The sequence below is a fragment of the Symphalangus syndactylus genome, chromosome 14 (assembly GCF_028878055.3).
Source record: "Symphalangus syndactylus isolate Jambi chromosome 14, NHGRI_mSymSyn1-v2.1_pri, whole genome shotgun sequence".
NCBI lineage: Eukaryota > Metazoa > Chordata > Mammalia > Primates > Hylobatidae > Symphalangus > Symphalangus syndactylus.
Genome location: NC_072436.2, coordinates 26,940,976 through 26,947,092, shown reverse-complemented (window position 1 = coordinate 26,947,092; position 6,117 = coordinate 26,940,976). Strand labels below are relative to the sequence as shown.

The 6,117-nt window shown below is 42.9% G+C and overlaps 1 non-coding gene across 1 annotated transcript; it reads right to left on the bottom strand.

Annotated features, from left to right (window-relative positions):
* Positions 1-4,031: 4,031 nt before the first annotated feature.
* Positions 4,032-4,135, bottom strand: LOC129463351 (small nucleolar RNA U13). Its single transcript, XR_008651139.1, has one exon. It is a non-coding gene; the product is annotated as a small nucleolar RNA U13 (small nucleolar RNA).
* Positions 4,136-6,117: the final 1,982 nt, after the last annotated feature.

Below are 6,117 nucleotides of genomic sequence, written 5' to 3'. Positions count from 1 at the left end.
AGTTGAATGCCTGGCACCACCCACCCAAGATGATAAGCTGGAGAAGAAACATTGGAGCATAAATAGGAAGTTTTGATATGCCATTGTATTTTGCTTAGTAACCCAATTCTTATTAAGACTACATCAATACTCAGTTAAGCCTTACCACCACGTTGTAGGCTGTGTTATTCTGGAATGACAAGAAAACTGAGGATTACAGAAGAGGAATGACTTAGCAAAGGTCACACAGTACATGTGTTGGGTGTTCCGCATAGTCAGCAGATAAATAACATGTACCTACTATAAGCTAGTCACAGAGGTGGACAAAGAGAAAAAATTTTCTCTGAAGACAACATTATAATACAAAATGATAATTGCTGGGAGGATGTGTGTTCTGTGGACGGCCATAGCATGTGGGAATGCATTTTTCCCAGGAGGGTCAGTTAGGAAAGTTTCTCAGAAGAAAGGAGACTTGAACTGAGTCTTGAGGATATAATACTGTATACATATAACCAGGGAAGCCAGAAGAGGTTAAGATTAATCAGAAGAAATTAGAGAATGTTATCCTCCCCTCTCACCCCATACATGAGACTCCAGTTAGAAGACAGATGTAGAATACTGTGTTATCCTGGAGTCTTCATTATGTTGGACAACAAGTTTTGTAGAAGGCTGAAGGTTACTGCTTTGAACAGTATACATATATTTTTAAACCAGCAGCAAATACTTTAAAAAAGCATTACAGATATCCTTATTACCAAAATCAGATCCTTATAATTTTCCCTAGATTGTTCCTCCTTCTGGTTCTCAATCTCATGAAATAGCAAATCGAACTCCCTGACCACCCTCCCAAATGGAGTCTCCCGTTATTCCTGTTTTCTATTTTCACAGTATTTAGTGCACATGATAGATATATTTTCAGTGGTTTTGCTCCTTTTTCATTTTCCTCCCCTACTCAACTGTAAGTCTTAAAATCAGGAATCCAGCTTGCTTTATTTGTTTGCATTCTACCTGAGCAGAAAATGAGGGTGGGAGGTGGGCTGGGTTTAGGGAATGAGGGAATTTGGAAGTCATAATAATGTGTAAGCTTCTTCAGGAGGGCATTGAGGAGTGTTCAGGGAATTTTTTAAAAAAGGATGACAAGGCCAGGCTTGCATCTCAGAAAGTTTCCTGTCACTGCAGAGTGGAGAATGGGCTGGAGCTGCAGCTTAGGGAGCTGATTTAAGAGGTAGAGGCAGTGATCCCTGCAAGATGTGACAGTACTCTGGACTCAGGTGCCTGGGGCTGAATGAGAAGTGGTGGTAGAAGTGGGCATTGAGGACAGGGAATTAACAAGCCCTGGTGATTGACAGGTTATGGGGGGAGCCCCTGGACTCCTTCCTGGGAATTTGGTGGATGGTGGCATTTCTGCTGAGATAGGGGATGGGAGAAGGAGCAGATTTGTGGGAACAGGCTGCGTGTGTGCTGGAAACATTGAGCTTAGGGTGCATGTCTGTCACACACAAGGAAAGAAGTCCACTAGAGGGCTGGAAGTGAGCCTGAAGTTGAGGAGACAGACCTGGGAAAGAGGGGCAGCAAGTGGAGCCATCTGGATGAGGCCACCCAGGAGGGGCTGTGTGTGAGACAGGAAGGGGTCAGGACAGAGCCCTGGAGAACAGCAACTTCTAAGGGATATGTGGTTGAAATGAGCAGCAGGGATGCAGAGAAGGAGCTGTCTGAAAGAGAGTCAAAGGGAGTCAGGAAGGCAGTGAGCTGATGAAAGCGAGGTGGTAGCAGAGGGCTGGCTGACAGCCAAAGATGTCCTGAGATGCTCAGGCAGCGGAAGCTGAAAACTGGCCTTTGGATATATAATTGTTCCCTTCCACATCACTCTTTGAACTGTATGGGTCCGCTTATATGCAAATTTTCTTCTCCCTCTGCCACCCCTGTGATAGCTCCCCTCTGCTTCCTCCATCTCCTCAGCCTACTCCAAGTGAAGACGATGGGGATGAAGACATTTATAATGATCCATTTCCACTTAATGAATTGTAAATGTATTTTCTCTTCCTTAAGATTTTCTTAATCACATTTTCTTTTCTCTAGCTTACTTTAAGAATGCCGTATATAATACCTTTAACATGTGAAATATATGTTAATTACATGTTGTTATCAGTAAGGCTATTAGTAAAGTTTTTGGGGAGTCAAAAGTTATACACAGATTTTCTTTTTTCTTTTTCTTTTCTATTTTTTTTTTTTTTGAGACGGAGTTTCACTCTTGTTGCCCAGGCTGGAGTGCAACGCACATGATCTTGGCTCACTGCAACTTCTGCCTCCCGGGTTCAAGCAATTCTGCCTCAGCCTCCCGAGTAGCTGGGATTACAGGCATGCACCACCACGCCTGGCTAATTTTGTATTTTTAGTAGAGACGGGGTTTCTCCATGTTGGTCAGGCTGCTCTCGAACTGCCAACCTCAGGTGATCTGCCTGCATCAGCCTCCCAAAGTACTGGGATTACAGGCGTGAGCCACCGCACCTGGCCTATACACAGACTTTCAACTGTGTGGGAGGGGGTCGGTGTCCCAACCCCCATATTGTTCAAGGTCAACTGTAGTGCCAGAGACTGGAATGATATCATTAGTGTGAGAACTGTTTAGTTTTTAGTGTTGGAACTGTTTAGTTTCCATTTATTGCCAGTTTTTATGTATTTATTTATTACCTTTACTTTTTAGGGAGGGCGCAGGAGTTGAGGAATAAAACATTGAGTACGGATGTTACAGAGTAACTTGCTGAGGTAGAGGTTCATTGGTTGTAGCATTCCCCAAGCTGACCCCTAGGCAGGCCTCCTTCGAGTTTCTAAAAATATGAGTTGGTGGGTTCCTCCTTCCTACCCACCTTCTAACCCAAGTCCAGAGCTTATGAGTTTTAGGACCCTGAGAAGATGATGCTTCTCCCTGAGAAGAAACAATAGAGGTCAATGTTTAGAGAAGGCAAGGTTGAAGCCCCTGGACCTAGGAAAACTAGCAGCTTTAGCTGCCACTGAATAATGAGGGATGGGGGATGAGGAATGCACAGTGTATGGACAGAGACCAGTACCCACTATCAGGCATATGTGAGGCTAGATGGGGAGCTCACTGCACGTGTCAACCATGGAAAGAGATGGCTGCAGGGCCCACCCTCAGTCTAAGCAGGAGAATTATTTTTACTAGAAAATTGGATTTTGCTGAGAGCTGAGGAATACGAGATTGAGAAATACAGTATTTTTTAAAATCTGAAATGAAGTATTAAATATAATGACTTAGAATCCCATTTTTTGTCTTTTGTTTAGAGAAGCATATCAGTGCTTTTTAATCAGGGCTACCAATAGAATTGTGGAAAGAAATAACAATTTGTTAGAAAAGAACATTTTCTAATTTTGTAATCATAGCGACTGATTTGCTGTTATAAAAGTAACACATAATTGAAGGAGTTGGGATTTGATTTTACCCTACTTAAAAGTAAATAAGTTAGCATCTTGTTTCATGAACACTGGTAGAAGACATAGACTCTTGGGTCGGAGACAAAGCACTTTATTATTCATGACATAGTGTGAGCATCAGCGTGTTTGCAAAGTTCCCCTTGTCCTCAAGTCCCAGATGGGTGACACCACAGGCCCAGATGAATGGTGCACACATAGTAGGTTCACTTCACAGCAAAGGAGCACTGAGCTTAAGGAATACGCTGCTTTTATAGGAAGCAATAAACACACCTATTCTTTGTTTCAAGTGGCACAACCTCATCCTTCATGGTTGGCCACAGCAAAGCCACACCTGAGAAATGTCCTGGGTAAAGAGGGCTGAGGGCCTTGCATTCTTGGCATACCCCGCAAGACGTGTGGGAGCTCAACAAACAAACAAATAATATTTACTATAGCAAGAGTGCATAATAATAATAACAGTAACAAAACCCACTTCCTACTTATATTGCCCAGAAACTACACATGGTTGATTTAGTCCTACAAACTAGATCCAGAGTTGAGAGAAGCTTACAGCAGCTGCTGGAGTCACACTTGAAGTTCAGGTGATAATATTATTTTGTTCACATCAAATGAGTAAGGTGTCAATGTTGTAATAAGGTTAGAGGGAGGCACATCTCACACAGGAGTGTGAAAACTGAGTCATCATGCTTATGAATCATGAAAGGATCCAGGTGATAATATTTCTGAAGCAAATAGTCCTGTTAGGACAGCTGAAGTTCATCAAATACCTTTGCGCTCACTACTTGGGGTTGGGATTAGTCTTTCAGGCTGAAGTCACTAAGGAACCATGGTCCATTTCCTTAAATTTCAAGGACTGTCCTTCAGATGTCTCAGAGATAGCACTGTCTGTGAATACAGTAAGAGCTTCCTTGCATAGCCTGTCTAAGATTGTCTGCTTCTAAGCCCTTGCCACTTCCCAAGCATGTAGTGAAATCTGAGCCAGTCACAACAAAACGGGTTAGAATAAGGCTTGATCAGCACAGCAGGCAGGCTATCCACCGTTTTTTTTTTTTGTTTTTTTTGTTTTTTTTTGTTTTGACGGAGTCTCGTTCTGTCCCCCAGGCTGGAGTGCAGTGGAGTAATCACGGCTCACTACAACCTCTGCCTCCCGGGCTCAAGGGATTCTCCCATCTCAGCCTGCCGAGTAGCTGGGACTATAGGCGCCTGCCACCACGCCCGACTAATTTTCGTATTTTGATAGAGACAGGATTTTGCCATGTTGACAAGGCTGGTCTCAAACTCCTGCCCTCAAGTGATCCACCCACCTCGGCCTCCCAAAGTGCTGGGATTACAGGCATGAGCCACCACACCTGGCCTTTACCTTCAATTCTGAGCTCAGAAAACTCCCTGTTCCTCAAGCTTTGAGGCCTATTTACTTTGCTTCATCATGTGTTCATTATTAACCCTTCCTTCATCCTGTTTAGTAAATATATATTGAGTTACTACTAGGCTGGGAGTTCCACGAGGCAATGAGGGCACATTCTTCCTGCCCTCGGGACACCAAAGCCGAGGAAATCTCATGCAAGCATTTTTTTGGATGAACTCTGTAATGTTGTATGGAAACAAACCAAGTGTCAACTATTATATGTAATTTGTATGTGTGTGTGTGTGTGTGTGTGTTTTAAAAAATAGCCAAGTAAAACCCTATTTTACCATTCAAAATTAAATTTGCAGGAAAAATAATTGTTTGATCTGTGTAAAATGCTTGAACATGTTTATATCCCTTGAAATTATTAGCAAAGATGCACTTGTGATTTTAAAAATGTAACAAAAAATAAATTATACAATAAAACATCAACAGATCTCTTGATAGTCTTTTTAAAAAGGATGAAAAGGTTGAACAACTAACTAAAACTTAGATCTTAGAAATTAATGACTTAGGCCGGGCGCGGTGGCTCACGCTTGTAATCCCAGCACTTTGGGAGGCCGAGGCGGGCAGATCACGAGGTCAGGAGATCGAGACCACGGTGAAACCCCGTCTCTACTAAAAAATACAAAAAATTAGCTGGGCGTGGTGGCGGGCGCCTGTAGTCCCAGCTACTCAGAGAGGCTGAGGCAGAATGGCGTGAACCCGGGAGGCCGAGCTTGCAGTGAGCCGAGATTGCGCCGCTGCACTCCAGCCTGGGCGACAGAGCGAGACTTCATCTCAAAAAAAAAAAAAAAGAAATTAATGACTTAGGTTGTATTCTCTGCCTTTCACTTGCCCAAAGGAAAAAGAGAACAGAACTTAGGTGACAGCCCAGGCTAGCCATGTGCGTGCTCTCAGCATTAACGCTGAGGTATGAGTATTAACGCTGTTGGTATGAGTGAGCTGCAGGTCCAGAAATAACTCTCCAGTAACACACTTTAGAAATAATCCCTCACAGGGTAGCCATGTCACTTGTATTAGCTGTAAAACACACCACTCACTTTTTGATAGTGATAAAGTGATTTCTTCATTGACGTTTTGGAAAAACTGCAGCAACATACTGTCTTAGCAAATGCTTTGAAACAACAAGTTTTTTTTATTTTTAGAGAAAAGTGTTTTGGACACTATTGATTAGTATTTATTTAAGAAAGTTTTATGGGCATGGTGGCTCATGCCTGTAATCCAAGCACTTTGGGAGGTCAAGAGGATTACTTGAACCCAGGAGTTCGAGACCAGCCTGG